Here is a 25,038-nt window from a genome sequence, read left to right on the forward strand (position 1 = left end):
AGAGCATGCCAGGCACTCCTGTCTTCCACTGCCTCCCGCAGTTTGGTCAAACTCATGTTGGTAGCTTCGAGAACACTGTCCATCCATCTCGTCCTCTGCCGTCCCCTTCTCCTTGTGCCCTCAATCTTTCCCAACATCAGGGTCTTTTCCAGGGAGTCTTCTCATGAGGTGGCCAAAGTACTGGAGTCTCAGCTTCAGGATCTGTCCTTCAAGTGAGCACTCAGGACGGATTTCCTTCAGAATGGAGAGGTTTGATCTTCTTGCAGTCCATGGGACTCTCAAGTCTCCTCCAGCACCATAATTCAAAAGCATCAATTCTTCGGCGATCAGCCTGAAGTAAATAATTAAGAACTTTCAACTCTTTTCTGGTCTAGATTGCCTATTGTTGTATTACCGGTATTTCAGACCAACTTTTACAATGGAAGCACAAGCTATAAATCTTTTAAATAATAACACAGGAGTTGAATCCCATCAGTGTCATTTGGGCATGCATCTGGAATCTTAGGACCACCGCAAACGTCAAGTAATTCCTAACCTGAAAAGCTATTCCATATAGGATGAAATGTGCATGTGCAAATGTCACGCAATCCCAGCGAATCGAAGAATTGTAGAGCTGGAAGAGATCCTGAGGGTTCATCTAGTTCTAGCCCAACCCTCTTGAATGCAGGAATCTCAACATTCTCCCATCCAATTTGAAACCCTACCAGACCCTGCTGAGCTTTGCAAATGTTCTTGCAGTTTTATTGCTGCACCACTAGGGGAGTCAGGACGTCATTTGCTCAGGCGGCAGAACATCTGCCTTGCATGCAGAAAGCCCAAGTTCAATCTTACGTGTGGATTCGGCTGGATGCCCAATCAGCAAGTGCTTTCCATGCAGGCGCTTTCCCATGTTTGAAAGTGAACTTCTGGCTCTTTGCTTTCCCACAGAGAGCTGGGAATGTGGGCCACCTCCCTGATCTTGCAGGAAGCCATTAAGTGGCAAATGTCCCAATCGCCGTCCCCAGCAGCTCAGCCAAAGGTCGTTCTGCTGGCACTGCGATTGTATTACATGCCCTAGGTCTTCTTATTATCCAGATTCTGAGAATCACAAACGGGGCTGTGAAATCATTCGGGGAACTCTTGGCATTCTCGATGGTATGTTTCCATTTACTAGGGAGGGCTGTTCCAGAAAGAAAACAACAACAACAACTAGGCGTTGGTGGAAATATCAGGAGGCTGACAACAGGGTCTTTCTAGGAAATTCTCAGCTCACCACTTTGCAAAATACAAATGATTTATGCCTTGCCTTGGATCCCCAATATATCTTGACAGGAGGGGTGGAGGCAGCCAAAACATTGCAATCAAATGGAAAACTGATGGCCAGGCTCCATGCTAGCTTGAGAAATCTGTCAATGGCCTCTGGGGGGGGAGATTTCTCCATGTAGCCTGGCCGGTTCTGTGGTTCTTCTGACCCAGTTCAGATAACTTTCATGCATCGCTTCTGATGCATGCAGTGGGCGAATGCTGAAACTCTTGATCGTCCCTCATTACTAGGGCAGCTCATGAAATTTGAGCACCGAGAAGCTAAATCCAGCTTCCTCCCTATGAGAGAAGAAGAAGAAGAAGAGTTTGGATTTGATATCCCGCCTTTCACTCCCTTTAAGGAGTCTCAAAGCGGCTAACATTCTCCTTTCCCTTCCTCCCCCACAACAAACACTCTGTGAGGTGAGTGGGGCTGAGAGACTTCATAGAAGTGTGACTGGCCCAAGGTCACCCAGCAGCTGCATGTGGAGGAGCGGAGACGCGAACCCGGTTCCCCAGATTAGAGACTACCGCTCTTAACCACTACACCACACTGGCTCCCAGTGTGGAGCCAGAGGGGCAATATGTAGAATTGGACTGAAAGTGAAGTATGATAGGAATTTGGGGGTGGAGAGGGGAGATGTTGATTTTGGACTGTGGGCCAAAGGCCACCCTTTATATTTCTAAGAACTGTATTTTCCAATGAGAAGAGAAAGGATGTGTTAGGCTTGGAAAGAGGCAAAGGATGTAACTGGATATTAGTCTCCCCCCCTCCCCCTAGCATTTCCCAGCTTTCCTCCAAACTACATTAGTATTCTTAAAATTCGGTCCATGTGTGATGCATTGAAGATTGGGGTGGCGATCTCATTTATCCCGCGGTGCCATTTTGAGGGTTTACTATTGTGCCAAGCGAATTCATTTACTAAGGAGCACAGTGGGGCATTGCACCTATATAATCTGAATGGATGAATCTGCCTTATACAGAGTCAGACATATGGTGTGTATCCAAAACACGCTTGTCTCCTTGAACCGGCGCAGTTCGCCAAGGTCTCTGGGCCAAATGAGACGTGATCGCTATTCAAGCGATTAGCAGCTACGTGAATATGTGTACTTTTTAAAATCAGGCCCTGGGCTCCCATGCTTGTACCATTTGCCCCCTGCTGTGATCCTACTCGGTATTGGGGGGGGGGCATTCTGGGTCTGCTTTTTGCACCGGGATAAAAGTTCTCCCAGAAGAGCTTTCCTTCTTTGCAAAGGCAACCCAAATTTCTGAGTCTTCCCCCACCCATAGTTTAAGCTGGCTTGGAAGAAATGCAGCACTTAATTAACAAAACTTTCTAAGCCCAGAGGGCTTCTTCCAAGAAGGAATTCCATAAACGTGGTGTTCCATAAATGTGGCTGCACCACAGAAAAAAGGGCTGCTGTGCATCATCACCAGACTAGTAGCGGATCTATCAAAGGCATGCCCAGCAAACTTCCTTAATATTTATAACTCATTATATAATTAAGAGATAGGACTGCTCCACAAATTATGCTTTGTCGTATCAGAAAACACCGCAGTGGTGGAGAAGGCATGTAGATTATAATGGGCATCAACAGTTGCAATTCATTGACTGGGAAGTTGTGGCGGATGATTGTAACTTCTCAGTGTGGGCGCATGCAATGAATCGCACGTGTGTGCTGTCACCACCAGCAGTGATTTGATGCGAACTGAATGTCCAGAAATGCTTGGGGGGGGGGAGATGCCACATGAAAAAGCCTTCTTCTAACAGGACCCAGTAATGTCATCTGCAACAACGTTCACCTGACCCTCTTCCAAAGTGATGTATGCCATTATCCGCCAAAGATGCTCTTCTGCCTTCTACAAAGGACAGGCAGGGGAGTTCCATGCAAAAGAATACATCTGACGTCAGAAAGAGCAATATTCATAAACCACTGAGCGGACATTTTAACCTCCTAGGATGTCCTGTAACTGACCGTTCAGTAACAAAATAACTTCAAAGGGAAAATACAAGGGAAACAGCTGAAGTTTAATGCCACGGCTCTACACGTGTGATGGCTTACCCAGGATATCTTATGACTGTTGCTTGGGCAAGGTTTCCTGTCCCATTAGAGGTGATGATTCTATTATCGTTTTAACAATCACCTGCTGCTGTAAAAGGTTAAAGGCATGCCTATTTAGCATATAATTAAGCTCCAATTATCACAGATTTTTGCGTATCATTGCCATTTAACTTCCACCTTCCAATTTCCTCCTTGTAGACCTGCCTATTAAGATTTCACTTGATGCATCAGACAATGTGGATATGAAAGCTTATTCTCCCATCAATGTATTAATCTTTAAGCTGCCGCAAGATTCTCTGGTTGCGAGGCTGCCCTGTGAAAAAATTTACTCCCTGATAGCTCACAAATCAAACAAGGGTGGTGCACAACATTATAAAACAATTTACAAAGCATAATAATAAAAATAAAAGAATCACAGAGAAGAATCATAATAACAGTCCCCACCCTATTTAAAGCCCATAGATTGTTTTATGGCCAAAGGCCATAGGTAAAGAGGAATATTTTCCCCTTGAATCTAAAGACATGTGATGATTGCATCAAGCGAGCCGGCATTCCACGAACAGGCAGCCACCACAGAAAAGTCCCGTTCTCATGTTGCCGCCCTCCAAACCTCCTTGGGAGGAGGGACACAGAGAAGGGCTTCGGATGACAAGCACAGAGTCTGGGTTGGTTCGTATGGGAAGAGAGAATCCTTAAGATAGTGAGGTGACCCTGAGCCATGTAAGGCTTTACAGGTCATCACCAGCACTCTGATTTGGGCCTGGAAACTAATCGGCAGCCAGTGCAGTCAGGCCAAGATTGGTATTATATTCTCCACTCATCTTGGCCTTGTGAACAACCTGGCCGTTCAATTTTGCACCAAAGGAAGTTTCTCAGTCATCTTCCAAGGCAGCCCCATGTCTAACACATTGCAGTAATCTAACCTAGAGGTTACCAGAGCATAGGCCACAGAAGTTAGGCTACCCATGTCCAGATAGGAGTGTATCTGGGCCACCAATTGAAGTTGACAGAAGGCATTCCATGCGACCGAGGCCACCTGGGCCTCAAGTGACAGCAATGGATCCGGGAGCATCTCCAAGCTACGCACCTGCTCCTTAAGAGGGAATGCAACCCCTTAAAAGCAGACAGTCTCCCTCCTGGTAGTTGCCCACTAACAGTGCCTCAGTCTTAATCTTGATTGAGCTGCAGTTTGTTGGCTCTCATCCAGTCCATTACCGAGGCAAGACAACGGTCCACCAGCAATCCATTGCCACACCTTTAGCAGAGCTGTGTGTCATCAGTATATTGCTGACATGTCCTGCCATATTTCCTGAATATGTCCTGCCATTGTTATAAATCTTGACTGTTTTTTATGTAGAAATTACAGAAAGTTGATTCAGGCATTGCACAGATATAACTGCTCTCCCCTGTACAGGAAAATTGTATTGTGGCAGCTGAATGTATGAACATCCACTAAAAAGCATTTCATTTGAGGCAATGCTTAAGTTCTTTATGTGATTTTAAATTCACTGATGTAAAACACCATGATGTTGCAGTGTGATTGGCTGTGACCCAGTGTCTGATGACTGTTGTCCGCATGTATGAATTGATTCCAATTATAATAATAAAAGTTATACCCATGGCATTACACCTAGGATGTTCATTAACACAAACACACCATCAAGTAATGGTCATGCATGTGTGAGAATTGTCACACGTATGTGCAATCATCAGGACAGATCCTGAAGCTGAGGCTCAAATACTTTGGCCACCTCATGAGAAGAGAAGACTCTCTGGAAAAAAACTCCGATGTTGGGTAAGATTGAGGGCAGAAGTGACCAACATGAATTTAACGAAACTGTGGGAGGCAGTGGAAGACAGGAGTGCCTGGTGTGCTCTGGCCCATGGGGTCACAAAGAGTCGGACGCAACTAATCTACTGAACAACAACAACATGTGCAATCATCACACACAATGATCTAGATCCCAGTTGCATAAACCAATTGTTTTCTGCTGCCCTGGAGGCTTCAAGTTACAAGAATGCCAACTAAACCTCAGGAATAACTTCCTGGTGGCAAAAGCTGTTCAGCAGTGGTCTCCTTCGGAAAGTGGGTTTTTTAAAGCAAAGGTTGGAGGGACATCTGCCATGGATGCTTTAGCTGAGATACCTGCATTGCAGGGGATTGGAATAATGACCCTTGAGATACCTTTCAACTCTCAGATGAGAGTCGGATCAATAGACAAACAGGAGCTGCATTAGCTCAGTTTGGGCTACCTCCCCAATAAATGGGCTTGTGCCTCCCTTCTCCATTTCTGTTCCTGATCCCTGCATTTCTTTCTCTGCTGCTGTTTCCCTGCCAGCTCTGGGCTTCTCTCCTTGCTAATCTTCATTGCTGCATGCGCTGCTGCTGCTGTTTTTGTTTTGTGCCTCTCTGGCGAGGACACATTAGCTCACCCTTTTCTCAGAAAGCTGTGGGAACAGCCCCACCCTTGTTCCCTGCTCCGCGCATGTGTCCCCAGTCGAGAAATAAACAAGCCCTTGTTATAAATGGGCAGCCGGCTCAGCTGCCATTGTCGTCACGCTGCCTCTGTGCCATGCAAGCGCTGCCGGGAGGGGAACACTCTGTCTATAAAGTGCCGCGGGAACAAATTCCATTTGGAGCAGCGGTTGCGTTGGGGCCTGCAGGGAGCAGGTCAGGAGACGGCTTCAGGCCTGCTGCCTGCGCATTCCTGGTGTTCCCTTTGCACGCTGTTGCCCGGGAAACGGCACAAAGCTCCGCTGATAAAGCCAAATGTGAAAGCCAGTCCTGCTGAAGCAGTTTCCAGTGTGGAAGCCAGGAGAGACAAATTCAGTGATAGGAGGAGCGGATCAGGCACAGTTATGGATGCTACTTGTGGATAGCTCAGCTGGCTAGAGCGTGGTGCTGATAACCCCAAGGTCACAGGTTCGATTCCCTTAAAGGGCAGCTGCATATCCTTCCAATTCTATGATTCTACTCAATTTGCTGAGGTGTGCTCATCTCATTCAGGGGAACCATTTCCAACCTCAGGACCACATTCCCTTTGGGCAACTGAATCTCCTGGGGACCACGAGCCTGTGGTGGGCAGGGCCAGAGGCCTGCATGGGTGGATCAAGGAATGCAAATATTACCTTTGCACAGCTGGTCTTGACCTAAGCACCGCTCTCCATTGTCCATCCAGGCATGCAAGGGTCAGTGTCAGAGTTCAAGAATGCCTTCCAGCTAAAAGAAAACACCTCAAGGTGGGTGTGGCCTGTGAGAGGAGGTGTGGCCTGGAGAGACTCCTGAGGGCCAGAGTGGGCTGCACTTGGCCTCCATCCCTCTTTCAATTCCCAGCAGTCCTGCTGGGGAGCCAGCCCCACTGAATTCACCTGGAATTTACTTCTGAGCACCTGCACAGGCCTGGTCTGCAATCTGCGATCGTTGCCACAGTGGCCCAGCACATAAAGCATTTGAGTCTGCTGCTGGGGTGGGGTGCAGCCCAGAGCATGATCAGTCATCAGATTGCACCTCTTTAGTATTGCACTTTGGGATTTCACAAGAATATGAATTGCCTGGTGATGGTCCAAGTAGCAGTCCAACTTTTATCTCTTGTCTGACAGGGAAACTCAGAAGCAGGGCCTGAAGGCAACTGGCTCCCCTTCTTGTTTGTTCCTGGACTCTGTATGTGGAGACCATTTAGCAATCCAGGCTAAGAGCACATTTCTCATTAAAGTACTAAAACCCATCCTGTGATTGACCTGGAAAATCCATTTCCCTTTCCATCTACGTATCGCTTGTCCCTTCTTCATTATCATCATTGCCATAAAAAAAAACCAAACCCCAACAATTACACTTGCACCATGTTTTTTTATGAGTGGTGCTTACCGTATTTACTCGACTCTATTGCTCACCTTTTTTGACCAAATTATGTTGTAAAAATTAAGGTGTGCATTAGATTCGATGGCACATTTACCGGTACATTTGCCAGCAAATACTATTTTTTTGTTTCAAGGTTCTGGAAATTGAGGTGCGCATTAGGTTCAATGGCGCATTAGACTCGAGTAAATATGGTAAATTGGATTTTGCGCTTTCCAGATCTGTAAACTCTTCATTGGCTGGAAAAGACGTTCAGTTGTTTCAAAAGGCTCTCTTCTACGGCTTATCAGACTCTTAACATATTAAAACAAAGTCCTCTATTGCAGACTAAAAGGAACTCGAAGCATCACTGGAGAAAAATGTGTGTCAGAAGAGTTCCTCACATTTCTACAGCCTGGAGTCTGTGGTATTTTGGGAAGAATCAGCATGGTATGGCCGTGTCTTCTCGGTTATTCTGGAACAGCAAGCACGTGCTACTTTTTAAAGCCAGCAATGGCCTTGTTATAAGGCAGCCTTTGCCGACCATAGGTTTTCTGCTGCAACTCCCATCAGCCCTAGGCAGCACAGCCAGTAGATCTCTCGCTGTAATGTAACATACCAGCTTAGACCAGCGGTCCATTCATTCGAGGGATGGGGAACCTGTGACCATCCAGACATTGTGGGACTCTGGTTCCCATCAGCCCCTGACAGCAGGGTCAATGGTCAAGGAGATGTGGTCCACTGGCACCTAGAGGACCATACTGGTTCCCTATCACTTCGGCAAGAGACAATTTTTCCCATGCAAGCCTGAGAGCATGCAATCAATGCTCCATGGTCAATGTCAAAGAAGTCTCTGCTTGATCAGTGGGAAGCCCCTATTTCACCCACGCTCTTCCCATCAAGTGGCCTCTAAGTCCTCACAAGCAGGGCATGAAGGAGATGGTCTTCGCTAGAAGTTTGTCCCTCCCTAGCATCTGGCATGCCTAGAGGTATCCTGCCCCGGTATGTGGAGGCTCCATCTAGCTTCCATGTCTGGATACGAGATGAAGTTTCCTATTTTCCCCTCTACTTCTAGCTTCTGAACTAGAAGTTGAAAGTACAGCTTATAAATTGAACTCATTTGTATCCAACCCTTCTTCCAAGGACCTAGGTAAGCAGCCGTTTAGCTTTTTACCTCGTTAACAACGCTAGGAAGTGGTGATGCTGAGAGAGCATGATTTGCCCAATGCCAGCCAAGGAACTCTGTGGCTCTGAGTGGAGGTTTGGTCCTCCCCCTTTCTCATCAAGTCAACACTCTATCTCCACTCTTGGTACCCGATTCCCCTCCACCCACCCCATAGAAACAAACAAACTTGGAAGAGTGTTCTCTTTAAATCAACCTTAGTGCTGCTAATGGGGCAATTCTACATTTGCACATATTGAAACAGGTAAGCATTTGTTCTGCCTAGATTTTAGCATGTATTTTATCTACTGTGGACTGAATATTTTCTGGTTTTATTGTTATTGATTTTTTAGATTGTTTCTAACTACTCTGGGATTTCTAATGGAAGGTGCTGTACAAAGGATTCAATATGTATGTTGCAGTTTTCCAACCCCTGCCCCAATAAGAAACAGATTTCACTGTCATGTCTGTCTCTGTGTGTGTCCATGCGTGTGTATACTTAGGGACAGCCCAGATCTCTTCCAAAGCATTCAGCTCACTCTTCCCTGACTAATTTCATCCACCAGCGTTGCAACAGGAAGACCTGCAACTTCCATCTTCTGAACTCATTGACTCATCAACATCACTAGTGGGTTAACTCTACAATCATAGAATTGCTTTCTTCTCTGTGGGACTCCAATAAAGAAAGCCTTTATTATGGGACTGTAATGTAGTTCCATCTTTCCATTGCAACACTGGTGGTTGGAATGAGAAGAGTTCAAACTAGGGCAGGAGAAATGGAAAGCTTTGGGAAAGGCCTGGCTTGACCTCCTTGCCTGCCTGCCCCCCCCCCACTTTCTTATTAGTCCCACTGATTTCCTCAAGGACTGTAGTGTTATGGCATTGCCTTGGTGGAATCTAGCATGAGTCCAATGACCCATGGGGAACTGGGTATGGATTGGCAGGCTCAGATGGAGATGAAGAATGAGGAAGCAGCGAGACAGAAGTTATGGGAACTGGGGATGGAGGACAGACGTTCTCCCTTTTGATGCCAGCTACTATAGAAGTGGGAGCAGGAACATTGGTTCCTGGGGAGCCTCATTGGCTGAAGAGGTCCTGGACTACTGGGGTAAAGGCGAGCAGCAGCAGCAGCATGGTGTCTTTGGTTCACCCCTCAAGGGTCCCCAGTCATACTCCTGGATATTGAGAAAATCTCTCTGAAATAACCTCCATCTCACAAGAGCCAGTGTTCACATTAAGGTTACCAGATGCCCCCTTTTCCTGGGGACAGTCCCTGGATTTACAAAGCAGTCCCCTGACAAAATCCATCTATTTAGTAGGAAGTTGAAAAGTGTCTCTGGAATCATTGAAAAAAATCTGGTAACCTTCATTCACATACACTTGCTGCTGGAAATATGAACAACTGCAAATACCCCTGAGTTTATATATTCTGCCTCACAATCCCCAATGAATGGAATACTTTGACTTATGCATGCTGGAACTGCAATACACCCCACCCCCAAGTTGGGGGAACTACTTTTTGGAACTTCAGAGCCGCTCCCATGGTTTTTTAAGGACCCTTTCTACTTCTTTACACTGAAAAGGAAAACAAGCCAGTAGAAACTGACCCCCTCCCTTATTTCAGGTGATTTGAATACAGTTACAGTAGAATTAGTTTTTACTTACTGTTTGCAAGCCAGCATTGATTTGGAGTCCACATAAAGCCCATGCATAGGAACACAGGTAGCTGCTTCCAGACTGTTGCTATTTTCAGGCAGGAATCAATCACAGGCCAGCAAATACAGGTTGCACAACTATAGTTGATTGGGCCGTTATCCAGAACAAACCCATCTGTGGCAAGGAAAGTGATAGAGAATTGCCCTGGAAAGTGTGAGATAGCCCTTGCTTTGATGTAAGATAATCCAATCAGGATGACTGCTCAATGAACAGGTCATCTGGAAGTGCCCTACATGTCTACCAATCAGTAGCCATTCTCTGGGGTTTGAGGCAGGGACGTTGCCTAGCTTTCCCTCAAAATGCCAGGGAATGAACCCAATATCGTCTGCATGGAAAGCTGAAGCTCTTCCCCTGCTCTGCTGAAATCACCTGTGAATCTGTGAAGGTGCAATCGTCCACTGGCTTGAGAGTAAATCAGTAGGCACAAATATTCAGCAAAGCAAGTGAATGTTGCAAGTCAACAACACACACCCATACACTTTGCCAGGGTGCCAACCTGAATAAAATATTGGGGTGGGGGGGACAGGTAAGCCCCACCCCACATAATTGATCACAAGATGCAGCAGCAACGCCCATCAATTTTGGGGGCCCTTGGCCCTCTCAAATATTTTTTTTGGGGGGGGTGACGGGACCTCCCCTGTCAACTTCACCTGCAAGTGAAGGTTTGGTGGTGGTGGGTTGTCCTGCTTATCCTTTGTAATTCTAGGGTTGCCAACTGATGAGAGATAAAGGGCCTAGTTTGCTCCGGGGCTTTTAACTGTAGTACTTAGCAGATGACTTTTTTCGCAGCACTGAGATGAATCATGTCTGCGTTTCAAGCCATCATTAAAAGCGCAGCCACAGTTGCCCAATTGTTAACCTACCTCAGTCCCACAAATTTGCTAAATGACCCTCAACAATCACACCGATGTTTAACAACTTTTGGGTGGGGGACTTGCAAACCCTGCACTCATTTAAAAGTTTCTGTAAATTACAACACTCAGGTACAACTGAGGCATTCTCTACGGCTTGGAAAATGTGGGAAAGACCCAAGAAGGTGGTTGTTTGAAACTCACATGCAGGCATCTTTTTAGCATTGCCAGATTGGTCTGAAATACCCCACTGCATTCGGGATTCTGAGTGCTATGAAGCAGATATACTTTATAAATAAGAGTCCTCTGTTTTGAAGGGGTCCTTCATTCCTTCATTCATGCCTTTAAAAGTATTTCTGTACTGCCACATTAGGGCCCTCTACAGCAATAATATGCAAAACACCCCCCAAAAAACAATGCAAATAATCATTAAAGTGCCTTGGCTGGTCAGTTCAAGTTTGCTTTAAAGAAAAGAAACGATAAAAATGAATAGCAGAGGCTTTGATGTTGCCTAGATGTACTGAATTTCAATTTCAATTACAGTAGTTAGGTTGTATTTGGCATTAGTCATACTCAAAGTAGACTCATTGAGATTAATGGGCATGACTGGTCACCCTAGACTAGAGAGGTGGCCATAGATCTCCAGTCATATTTCAAAATCCGAACAGAAAAGTTTGTTGAGCTTTATTTTAGAAAATTTCTTTGAAACAAACAATTTATATGTCTGGATTTTTATGACGTATGGCAACCCTATCTCCATTGTCTATTTTAGCCTCACTCTCTGAGATCTTTTAACCTAAGGCTGACCCTCAAGACTTTGTATATTCAAAGCACTGAGCCTCACCGCACAAATGCTAGGGACAAACACGGTCAGTTTCTTCAGGTGCAGTAACTGGAAATGAATCCAAATGTGTTGCTTGCCTGTCATCACAATCAGGATTGTTGCCTGACTGGTATCACAAACACCCTTCCTGGCGAATGGCAAGGGAAGGGCTCACCTGAATGGGACTCATTCATTCTTCACCTGTTGAGACTTCGGGTGACTAATTTCCTTGTAGGGGTTTGTTTGTTTTATTCTAAGTGGCCAATGCCTTGACTCAAAATAGGCTGATGCAGTGTGGCATGACTCTCGGCTGGCCAAGCTACATTTCTATCCAAGGCAAACACACACAAGCCCTGCGGCTCGCAGCCTTCTTGTTCTTTTTTTATAAAAATCAAAATGACAATATGCATTTAGCGTTTGTCAAAGGAGTCAGTGTTCCAAAACTACCTTTAGTTAAATATTTTAGGATCCAAGACAGCACCCAGCGGGAAATATATATTAGATAGATAGATAGATAGATAGATAGATAGATAGATAGATATAGATAGATAGATACATATATATATATATATATATATATATATATATATATATATATATATAACAACCTGACTCTTCACCCTCATGGGGCCTCCAAGGAAGTGCACAATGTTCACTGATACAGTGGTACCTTGGTTTATGAACTTAATCCGTTCCGGAAGTCCGTTCTTAAACCAAAGTGTTCTTAAACCAAGACGCGCTTCCCCATAACAGCGTGGGACTCAATTTACAAAGGGAACACACTCAACAGGAAGCGGAACATGTTCTGCTTCCAAGGCAAAGTTCACAAACCAAAACACCTACTTCTGGGTTTGCAGCCTTCTTAATTCAAGTTGTTCATAAACTAAGCTGTTCTTAAACCAAGGTACCACTGTACTATGGGCTTAGCTACACCTCCAATTCCTGCCCCCACCCCGGGAAACCCACAAACAAATGGCAACTGGGTTTGCTGCAGATTGCTATTTGTTCTGATTTACCACAAAAGAGCAGGTTTTCTGAGGGACGGTGGCAGGCAAAGGGGAAAGTCCTTGAACCCATGCCTAGACAGCGCAGGGTAAGTGGAAAGCCACTTATGTTTGTCCAAACCACCAGCGTTTGTCCCGAGCAGCAGCAGCAACTGGAACATCCCATTGCTCTTTCTGTGGCCACTGCTGCTGACCTTCTCCCTTGGCCAGCTCAAAGCAGAGAGAGCAGGCAAGAAGGCAGAAGAGAGACTGCCACCACCAAGGCCCAGCCCCACATGACATGCTGGCTCAAGGGGGTGGGCAGAGGGCAGGGCCACCCTGGGTGGGGAGAAAGGGGGAGTGCAGCAGGGCACAAGGAGTCTTGATTTAAAAAAAAAAAATGCTTTGTGCGTCCACATCTAATCTTGCCCCTTTCTAAAATTCATTTATTGCTGTTTACAAGAAGAAAACCTCCCAAAGAATAAAATGAAATAACACAAGAATTAAGGGGTTTTCTCAGTACATTGAAGAACATGTGTGCTGAGTCCCATTGATGAAGTGGCGGCGACACTTGTCCTCTTTCTGATAGGAAATGCTCCACGACAAAAACGCTGGGTTGAGGAGCATCACCTGGGGGGGGCAGGAATGAGAAATGTCCCTATTTTCATTTTGAAGGGTATGCCCCATAGTCCTGACAGTCCCTAACTGACAAGAAGCTGAACTCAGAAGGAATAGGACCAGTGCAATTTACACTGAACTGAACTGAGATGCCACAGAGCTTGGAAGGCTTCAGGCAAGCCGTGATCTGAGCCTCTTCTCAGCAGGAAGCGACACTGTGGCCAGGATGTGATGTCACTGATTGCCATATTGCAGGCAGAAGAGGAGTGTTTCAGTGGAACTCTACATCAGGCGACTGGGCTGAACCCTCCCATCTCTACTACGCCTCCAGGGTTACACCAGCAATTAACTTTGAATCATCCGATGATATGAACAGGCTGGAAGACTCAAGCAAGGCTGACTCAGCAGGATATCTTACTTTTTCATGAAACCACACAGCCCCCAGAGCCAAAACGCCCCAGAAGAGCTAGCACCTAACATGAAACATTGCTGAAACAATGACACAGAGTATCTACAACTACTGCCTCCTCCATCATTTTGTGGGAGGGGTACGGAATTTGCATACTAGAAAATGAGGTTTGAAAGATTAAAGTGGACTTAAGTGCTCTGGTGCAACAGACTCCCTTTCTGAAAAACAGAAAAGTGACAAGGAAATGCACTAAAAAGTGTGAGATAAACAACTGATTGGCAGGATGATGTATAACCTCCACACAAGTAAATTATGACGGGTGCTGATTGTCGTATAACTTTCACAAATTAATCACAATGCACAATAAAGAATGGACTTCATATAACCTCCATGTAGGCTTTGGGCAAGGAGATCAGGACGATGAACAGGTCACCCGTAGGAGCCTTGGGATGCATCCGTTGGATTAGTCCCAATATTATAAATGTATTTACTTATTTGTTAAATTCCTATCTCACCTTTCCTCCTAAAAGAGCCCAGGGCAGACAACGAACTAATAAAACAATACTGTACATTTAAAAATAAAATAAAGATATGTTTTAAAATAAAACGCTAAGAACATCTAACAACATTTCAAAACGGTCACACCCCCACACAGCTAATAATTCCAAGGTTGCCAGGAACAATATCTTTCAGCCATCAAACGACTGGATGAACAGGAATGGTGTGTTTTTTTTAATTCTTCCTGAGTGTTAATAATAAGGGAAGTGACAGAGAAGGAACAAATTGCACTACACCAGGAAGGGTATTCCGCAAACAGGGAATTATCAGCAACACTACAACCACCCAAAGAGTCTCCCCTGCAAATCATAAGGTCCAAGATGGTTGATACTAGGGAAGATGCTCCTTTAGGTATTTGGGTCCCAAGCCATTTAGGGATTTGTACGTTAGTACTATTGGGAAGGACCATAACTCAATGGTGGAGCATCTGCAAGGTCCCAGTTTCAACTCCCTGTGTCTCTAGCTAGGACCAGGAGAGAACCCTATCTGAAATCCTGGAGTTGGGAAGCTACTTGAAAACCCCTTGTTAAGTGAAGTCACATGAATAACACAGCTGGAGTCAAGAGACAAAAGTCTTGATAATGCTTTACTGAGGAAACTGAACAAAACCATATACAATTTAAGGAGAAATTAGTCTTCCTTAGTTCATAGCAGGAACTATGTACATAGCAGGAAGACATTCAGCAAAAACATACCACAGGAAAACTCCCTCAGAACTACAGGCCAATCAGAGCATGTGTCACCTCAGTGCAGATCATGCTACTCAGCCTTGTTGCTAAGCGACACCATCACCACCCATAGGTAACTGATTGAGAACAAAATCAACCCTTTACATTAGAGACTGAATGATCCCTACCGTTGTACTTCCCATTGCTCCTAGGGAAGAAAGCTGGGAAATAAATACCTTTTAAAAAAAATTGGAAAAGAGCTCAGTTCTCAAGACACCCAAGTAAGATCAGAAACAGCTATGTTATTCATTTATTTCCCCCTTGTCCAGGATAAGAGGGTCCCCTGAATCTGGCAGCAAAATTGTCCACCCATAGAATGACCTTTATATAAATAATCCCTCCTATTTTAAATGCTCTACCTAGCAGACCAGATAAGCTATGTTGAACAAAAATCAGAAATATAAAAGCATTAAGTAAAGCGTCTGTTTTTTGAAAAGGACATCATAACCAATGTACTGGAATTGGAAGGTTTCAGTTGGTGCAAGTTCCAGACAGTGCAGGAGAGTCAGCCTTAATGGCCTGGGGTAAAAATACGTGAGGAATGTCACACTGACCATTCTGTTCAGAGGAGGGTTAAAAAAAAAAGTTCTTACTGCTCCTCTTGCCTCTGTTGCTTCATAAGCTCCTGCCAGTTACAAGCCAATTCACAGGCTTCTTGTGACTCATGGAGCCACCTGGGGAGTGTTTAGAGAACCCTGACTCCTCATTATTCACTTTTTACAATTGCTTCAGATGCTATTAGCCAATGTCCAGTAAAAAAAAGAAGGAAATCCCAGGCTGTTCCACGTAGACAGAAGACACTCCACACCACCCCCCTTGACCAACACCCATTTCACACATGATAGGAATTGGCAGCTACGTGCCTGGATCTTGCATACAAGACTTAAACTCTTAGCTATTTATTAACTGAACCTATATAGCTGCCTCTAGATAGGCCACAAAGCAAAATAAATACAATATAAGACAATAAAAACTAACAACACAACTAAAGCAGGAAAACATCGCTCTTTCACTCTCTTTTCTACATATACTTCCTGTTGGATCCCAGAGCCAACTTTTAAAGCAGGATCATATTACTTTTGAAATAAAAAAATAAGGTCTTATATACAGTATATAATAAACATTCATAAATGTACCAAGCAAACACGTACATAAATATATAAACCACATGTCTGAAACAGCACAGGAAAACCACCCTGAAACCATTTTGACTCCCAAATTGACCTCAAATATTTCTCTGCAAGGTCAAAGGAAAATGGAAAAGCCTCCCCATTGTCTTTTCATTCACAAATCCTGTCTTAAGGGTATGCCTGTGTATGAATAGGATGAGCCTGTGACCTGGCTCAGGAACTAAGTACCGTATTTATCATTACAAAAGACTGACCAGGCTCCCCAGGGTAGCCAATCAAGTAACCATTAACAGGTAACCTGCCAGACAGGAGATAAACAAGGCACTCAGCTTTCTGTTTTAGACCTCCTCTTCTGTGATGTAGGTATGATCTTTCTTAGGGTGGTCTTGGACTCCAGGGCGGGCAATTTAAAATGTCTATATAAGGGCGGGCACACCTTTGTTCTGGGTCCTCCTCCTTTCCTGCATGTGAGGGGAGCACCCTGTTGCAACAGTTGAATAAAGATCAAGCTTATGAGCTGCTTTGCTTCTCAATATTCTCTGGTTGGCTTCTGTTATTTTCTCCGACCGATGGAGAACCTACAAAGGACTCTATAAGGGCTCTTGTGTCCCCCATACGGGAATAAGGGCAGATTTTTGTTTATTACACTTTAAAAAGTCATAGCTTCTCACCAAAGAATCCTGGGATCTGTAGTTTATTAAGGGTGCTGAGAGTTGTAGGGAGACCCCAATTCCCCTCACACAGCTACAATTCCCAGATAACTCTACACAAACTACAGTTCCCAGGATTCTTTGGAAGAAGCCATGGCTTGTTTAAAGCTGTATGACACCGCTTTAAATATAGGTGCAGGCCTCAGGTGGCCCATCCCATTTTACCACCTGAAGCAAAACAGGAATGTGCTGTCCCCTGCTGCCCGCTTTGCCCAAGTCTCACTTACCAGGGTCATGAAGCAGCAGCTTCTGACAAGATCTCGCAAGAGCTTGTGAGGTCTCATGAGATCTCACTGGAAGACGCCATCGCCGAGGTGGGTGGGCACCCACGGTGGTGCCACCCCAGAGGATTTCATTATTCAAGTGTGCTTCTACAGTCCGCCTCATGAGTGGACACTGGTGCAAGGAAAAAACAGAGAGTGCAGATGAGGCCTCAGTGTGTGGTCCTACAAACAGCCTTCCTTAAGAGGCAGATATTATTGGATTGCAGTTCTCATCATCCCTGCCTGTTGCCCATACTGGCTGGAGCTGTTGGAGGTTGTAGCCCAAAACATCTGAGGGGAAGCAGGTTGGGGAAAAGGCTGCACCTTGCCTGGAATGTCACAGGTCATTTGCCTACAGGCAAACAAACACTACCTTGGGGAAAATGTTAATATAGGAATCTGCCTTAAGTGAGAGCTGGACCATAAAAAGGCTGATCACTGAAGAATTGATGCTTTTGAATGATGGTGCTGGAGGAGACTCTTTGAGAGTCCCATGGACTGCAAGAAGATCAAACCTATCCATTCTTAAGGAAATCAGCCCTGAGTGCTCACTGGAAGGACAGATCCTGAAGCTGAGGCTCCAATACTTTGGCCACCTCATGAGAAGAGAAGACTCTCTGGAAAAGACCCTGGTGTTGGGAAAAATGGAGGGCACAAGGAGAAGGGGACAGCAGAGGACGAGATGGTTGGACAGTGTTCTTGAAGCTACCAGCATGAGTTTGACCAAACTGCGGGAGGCAGTGGAAGACAGGAGTGCCTGGCGTGCTCTGGTCCATGGGGTCACAAAGAGTCGGACACGACTAAACGACTAAACAACAACAAACCTAGAATGATCTTTTCCAAGCACATGCTTCACATTCAGAAGATCCCAGATTCATCCCTTAACAAAGGTATGTAAGTGGTCCAAAGTTGTAGAGGGTTGAAGACCCATTACTATTTCTTCAGTACCCAGCAATATCCCTGTCTCCATTGTCCTAGAACTGCCCAATTGTCATGAAAGGGGAGCTTTTAATTTTTTTAAAAAAAATATTTTTATTGGTTTTTACACATAATAAGAACAAACAAAACAAACATAAACATTAAAAACAAACAACAAAAATTGACTTCCCCATGCCTTCCCTTCGCCACATCCTTGTTTTACCATTTTTTCGAGCAACTCATCGATCAGTCTTTAGTCAAGTCCCTTTTGAATTTTCTTAAAGTTTAAGATTTACAGCTGTAATTCTTTGTTTCCTACCCCTTAACATCTTATCAGTCCACAATTTTACAGTAGTTTTTTAGATATATTTTAAATTTCCCCCAGTCCTCTTCCACTGTCTCTTTCCTCTGGTCGCGGATTCTGCCGGTCATCTCTGCCAGTCCCATATATTCCATCACCTTCGATTGCCATTCTTCCAGAGTAGGTAATTCTTGCATCTTCCAATACTTTGCCAACAGGATTCTTGCTGCTGTGGTTGCATACATAAAGAATGTCTTATCCTTCTTTGATACCAATTGGCCGACCATGCCCAAGAGAAAAGCCTCCGGTTTCTTAACAAATGTCCACTTAAGGACTTTTTTAATTTCATTATAGATCATTTCCCAGTAGGCCTTAATCTTTGGGCAGGTCCACCAAAGATGGTAAAAAGTACCTTCAGCCTCATTACATTTCCAACATTTGTTATTGGGCAAATGATAGATCTTTGCAAGTTTGACTGGGGTCATGTACCACCTATAGATCATTTTCATTATATTCTCTTTCAGGGCATTACATGCCGTAAATTTAACACCGGTGGTCCATAACTGTTCCCAGTCGTCAAACATAATGTCATGACCAATATCCTGTGCCCATTTAATCATAGCTGATTTCACTGTTTCATCCTGTGTATTCCATTTCAGCAGCAAATTATACATTTTAGATAGATTTTTAGTATTGGATTCTAACAATTCTGTTTCTAACTTTGACCTCTCCTTCTGAAAACCAAGTTTCCTGTCCTGCTTAAACATCTCATTTATCTGACGGTAGTGTAACCAATCTCGAACTTTATGCTTTAGCTTCTCAAAACTTTGTAGCTTCAATTTTTCGCCATCATATTCTAAAATTTCACAATACTTAGGCCAATTAGAGTCCATGTTAATTTTTTTCACTGCTTTCGCTTCCATTGGTGACAACCACCTAGGGGTTTTACTTTCCAATAAATCCTTATATTTATTCCAAACATTGTACAATGCTTTCCTGACAATATGGTTTTTAAAACTTTTATAAACCTTTACCTTGTCATACCACAGGTATGCATGCCAACCAAAACTATTGTCATATCCTTCCAGATCAAGAATATCTGTGTCTTCAAGAAGTAGCCATTGCTTCAACCAGCAAAAGGCTGCTGATTCATAATAAAGTCTTAAGTCCGGCAGGGCGAAGCCCCCTCTATCTTTTGCATCAGTTAAGATCTTAAATTTTATTCTGGGCTTTTTGCCCTGCCAGACAAATTTAGATATGTCTTTCTGCCACTTCTTGAAACAGTCCATTTTGTCTAGAATCTGCAACGTCTGAAATAAAAACAACATTCTTGGCAATACATTCATCTTGATAACAGCAATTCGGCCTAACAAGGAAAGTTTCAGCCTAGACCATATGTCTAGATCTTTTTTAACTTCTGTCCAGCATTTTTCATAGTTATCCTTAAATAGATTCACATTTTTTGATGTCAGGTTTACCCCCAGGTACTTAACCTTTTTTTCTATTTCCAACCCAGTTTCACTTTGAAACCTATCTTTCTCCTCTTTTGTTAGATTTTTTTCCAGCACCTTTGTTTTCTGTTTGTTCAATTTAAATCCTGCGACCTGGCCGAATATCTCCATTAATTCTAAAACTCTTTTGGTACTAGCTTCTGGCTGTTGCAGAGTTAGCACTAAGTCATCTGCAAATGCCCTTAACTTATATTGTTTGGATCCGACCTGTATTCCTTTTACCAGCTGGTCCTTCCTAATCATGTTTAATAAAACCTCCAGGACAGATATAAACAGTAAAGGGGATATAGGGCATCCCTGTCGTGTACCTTTCTCTATTGATATTTCATCCATTACCACATTGTTCACAATTAGCTTCGCTCTTTGTTCAGAATATATTGCACCTATACCTATTGCACCTATTTCAAACCCTTGGCCTACCCCCATCCCATGGAGATTCTTCTTCATAAATTTCCAAGAAATGTTGTCAAAGGCCTTCTCCGCATCCACAAAAATCAGAACTGCCTTCCTATTAATGTCTACCTCTAGCATCTCCAAAATGTCTATAATGTTCCTCACATTCTCTGACATATGTCTCCCTGGGAGAAAGCCTGTTTGGTTCTTATGAATCTCCTCCACCAAAACTCTCTTAAATCTTTTTGCCAAAACGTCTGCAAAAATTTTATAATCCACATTCAAGAGTGATATAGGGCGGTAGTTTTTGACTTGATGTTTCTCAGTTTCTGTCTTCGGTATAAGTGAGATGAATGCTTCTCTCCACGATTCGGGAGCCTTTTTCCCCTCTAATATCTGATTGCATACTTCCTTCAATGGCTGTATTAGCCATTCTTTAAGATCTTTATAGTATTTCGCAGTCAAACCATCTGGTCCTGGTGATTTCCCCAATTTCATATTCTGGATGGCACCCTCTATTTCTTGTTCTGTAATTTTTTCATTCAAAATCTTTTTATTTTGTTCTGAAATCTTTGATAGTCCATATTTTTTAACAAATTCCTCTATTTCTTGTTCGTTTGTAGGCCCTTGTGCATAAAGTTTTTTGAAAAAACTTTGAAAACAATTACTTATTTCATTTGGTTTGTTGATAATTTTCCCATCTATTTCCAGGGATGTCACAGTGTTTAACTTTTGCCTCTTTTTCAGTTGCCATGACAGCAGTTTCCCACATTTATCTGCCGATTCAAATGTCTTTTGTCTCATTTGCTTTATCTTCCATTCTATTTCTTGATTCATCAATTCCATATATTGCGTCTGATGATATTTTATTTCTCTTAAGATCTCATGAGACTTCGGTTTAGATCTCAGTTTCTTTTCTCCTTCCTTTATCTGGTTCAAAATCTTTTCCTTCCTCTCATTTTGTTTCTTCCTTTTTATAGAATTTTGCTGAATTAGGAATCCACGCATCACGGCCTTACTTGCGTCCCATACTATTCTTTTTTCCACCTCCGTTCTCAAATTTATCTCAAAGTAATCCTTCAATATTTTTTGGGCCTTTTGATAAATTTCTTCATCTCTAAATAGGGTGTCATTCATTCTCCATCTGAAGGTTCCAGCCGTTGTTAATTTCATTTCCATCTTGACTGCGTTATGGTCGGAGCAGGTTTTTGTGCAGATTTCTGTTTTTTTCACTCTTGGTGCCAGACTGCTAGAAATCCAAATTTGATCAATTCTAGTCCAGGTCATTTTTGCTTCCGAGAAGAAGGTTCCCTCTCTTTCCAGAGGGTTCCTAGTTCTCCAAATGTCAATCAAGTCCATGGTGTCAGTGAGTTCAAAGAAAGTCTTTGGTAGTCTCCCGTCCTTAGATATTACTTGTCTTTGTGCCTTGTCCATGTTTGTGGAGACAACTCCGTTGAAATCTCCCATCATTATGATTTTAAAGTCCATAAAGTCCATTAAAGTCTCATGCAACTTCTTGAAGAACTCTGCCTTCCCCTCATTGGGTGCATAAACTGAAAGGGGAGCTTTTTAGACACTTACGGTACAATGAGCATTAGAATCATATAATTGTAGGGTTGGAAGGGACCACAAGGGTCATCTAGTCCAACCCCATGCAACGCAGGAATCTTTTACCCAACATGGGGCTTGAACCCATAACTCCGACATTAAGAGTCTCATGTGCTGCCAACTGAGCTATTATTATTATTATTTACTACTACTACTACTACTACTACTATTACTATTATACCACCATTTATTTGAGGATCACAGGGTATTTTAACATTATAAAAACACCAATTTTATCCCCCTTTGTGCTGATTGGAGCCAATGACAGTCAATGGAGGTATGTCAGTCACAGCGAATTGGTTCCTAGGGTCACTCTGGAGAAAGTACATGGGAAGAACACAGAGGAGCTGTTCCACATGCTCTAAAGTTTAGCATTTAGGAACTAAAAATACTAAGGGCTTCTATTTCGAGAGAATAGCGTTCAAGTTCCGTTACGTGCAATGGAACTTAAAGGGAAACACAACCGAAGTGACTTCAAAATAAAATATGCACAGAAAATAGCTCTCGCTGAAAGGGAACACATGGAAATCTGCACTGATTGTTGCAACACATCCCTAATAATAATTATTGTATGACGACAGGATTATGGTTTAACTTAGAAGTTTGCAGAAGGGGCGTGGCTATCAGGGTGTGTGGCTGTGGGGGCGTGGCTACATGGTGCTTTGCTAGATGGACAAGGAATCTGACCTCACATAAGGCAAACCGTCATTTGCATGTAGCCTAGAAAACGCTGGCTCTGAGCTATAGATCTTCCCCTTTTTTAATGTTTCAATTGGTGTTGTGTAATCATCCGCTCACACTTTTTCTTTCCCGGTACTATACGACTTTATGACGCTGTCATACATTGAGTCACACTATTAGCCTGTCTAGTCCAGCATATTTTTTTTGCTGTAGCAAAGGGATGCTACAATTTGATATCTGCAAACTGGTGCATCCAGATGCAGCCCAGGTACTCACTGCATTCCTCACTTGCTGAATGTTCTTGGCTCAAAACTACCTGAATCCTTAAAAGTCTGGGATGCAAATTTTCACAGCCCTCTAGCACAGTGTTTCTCAACCTCTGGGTCCCCATATGTTGTTGGACTACAACTCCCATCATTCCTAGCCAGCAAGACCAGTGGTCAGGGATGATGGGAGTTGTAATCCAGCAACAGAAGCAATTAATTTAATGTTAAGTCTAGAAGTGTATATTCAATTCTGACCAAACTAAGCCTCCTTATGTATACAGTGGTACCTCGGGTTAAGAACTTAATTCGTTCTGGAGGTCCATTCTTAACCTGAAACTGTTCTTAACCTGAAGCACCACTTTAGTTAATGGGGCCTCCTGCCGCCGCTGCTGCCCAATTTCTGTTCTCATCCTGAAGCAAAGTTCTTAACCTGAGGTACTATTTCTGGGTTAGCGGAGTCTGTAACCTGAAGCGTATGTAACCTGAAGCATCTGTAACCTGAGGTACCACTGTATTGTAGTTTGGTCAGAACTGAGTATACACCTCTGGTAAATGAGCTACCATAGCTGCTAGAGGGGCATGAAAATGTGTGTTCCGGGCTTTTTAGACTCATCTACCCATGTACTATCTGAAACCCAAGGGATGCCTTGGTTGTCAGATGTGAAATATATTGATATTATTTTCAGCTCTCCAACTCCTTTAGTAAGTGCTGCTGGTTTTTTAAAGGAGTATTTGAGGGTTTCCAAATGTTTAGAGGGTATTTGCAGGCTTTTCCAATGGTGTTTCAAATATATATTATTTCACATAAATACGCGGTGCCTCAGAACGTAACCCCCCCTGTAAATGGGGAGTTGCCTGTATAGGGTTAGGTATAAAGGTTGTTAAACCTTTTTTATCCTGTTCAGCTGCACAAGACAGCTGACCTCTTTCTATCCCTCTGGGAATGAGCAGGCCACACACTGTGAGGTAAGATTAAAATGATTTACTTACAGATTTAAGGTGTCAGTTGTGCATTGTTCCATGCAGCAGCAAGGATAATACTGGGGAAATACTGTCAGGTAGAAAATACAGAATATAGTTCCAAACGCTTGTTGTAAGCTTGGAAGCAACCTTAAAGTACATGTCCTCCTTCATTGGTTAAATGTTGCAGAAAAAGGAAGGAAGGAAGGAAGGAAGGAAGGAAGGAAGGAAGGAAGGAAGGAAGGAAGGAAGGAAGGGGAAGGGGAAGGGAGCTTCACTTCCTCTCTGGAGAAGAGGGGGCATGGCTTAACTGAGACAATCTAGCAATACTACTCTGTGGTCCTTAACCCCTTCATGCATTAACTAGCAGTTGTGGATAGTTATGTTTGACTGCAATCTCCCACACAAGCAAATCAGGATAAGTGTTCCTTGTCCTATAACTGTCCCACAAACGTAAAAGAATGAATGCTCAATAAAAGAGCAGACGTAGTCAGACTCTGTGTAAGGAAATCAGGATGAATTTTCAATAAACACCTTTCAATACCTTTTTCCCATCACTTTCCAAAGCACAGAAAATCTGATGCTTTTTAAAGTGGATTTGTTGCATTAGGGCGACAGAATGCTTTCATCCAATTTAATTGCGTAAATCTATAATTACTGTACAGTGGTACCTCTGGTTACGTACTTAATTCGTTCCAGAGGTCCGTTCTTAACCTGAAACTGTTCTTAACCTGAAACACCACTTTAGCTAATGGGACCTCCCGCTGCTGCTGCTGCGCTGCCACCGTGCAATTTCTGTTCTCATCCTGAAGCAAAGTTCTTAACCCGAGGTACTATTTCTGGGTTAGCGGAGTCTGTAACCTGAAGCATATGTAACCTGAGGTACCACTGTATGTACTTGAATGTATCCCACAAAATACTGACCAAGGTGAGAAAGCAAGTACTTGTCACATCCATACTGTAAAGCACATTCAGTGCACATTTAAAGCACATGGCTTTCCCCAAAGAATCCTGGGAGCTGTAGATTGTTAATGGTGCTCTGTGAGGCATGAACTACAATTCCCAGAATACCTTGGTAGGAAGCCATGGCCTCTAAATGTCAGGTGTCTGGGGGGATGCAGGGGGATGCATACCCCTAAACATTTTGTGAATCTAAGTTTTGCCTCACTGAGGGGCAGTACTGTATTTCAATATGAGTAGGAAAATGACAGTACCCCTAAACATATTTTTAGGGGGGGGCACTGGGTGTGGGTGTATCAGAGTGGGTTT

The 25,038-nt window shown here is 43.6% G+C and overlaps 1 long non-coding RNA gene across 2 annotated transcripts in view; it reads right to left on the bottom strand.

The window, feature by feature from the left end:
- LOC309370943 overlaps positions 1–23,941 on the bottom strand; it is a 39,579-nt gene extending 15,638 nt beyond the window's left edge. For both annotated transcript variants that reach the window (XR_014168750.1, XR_014168751.1), the window contains exons 1-2: positions 23,800–23,941; positions 17,096–17,264 (exon numbers count right to left, since the gene is read on the bottom strand). This is a non-coding gene — a long non-coding RNA (uncharacterized lncRNA). The remainder of the gene's footprint in view (positions 1–17,095; positions 17,265–23,799) is intronic.
- Positions 23,942–25,038: the final 1,097 nt, after the last annotated feature.

This window comes from Podarcis melisellensis, assembly GCF_964234715.1.
Source record: "Podarcis melisellensis genome assembly, chromosome: 5".
Classification (NCBI taxonomy): Eukaryota; Metazoa; Chordata; class Lepidosauria; order Squamata; family Lacertidae; genus Podarcis; species Podarcis melisellensis.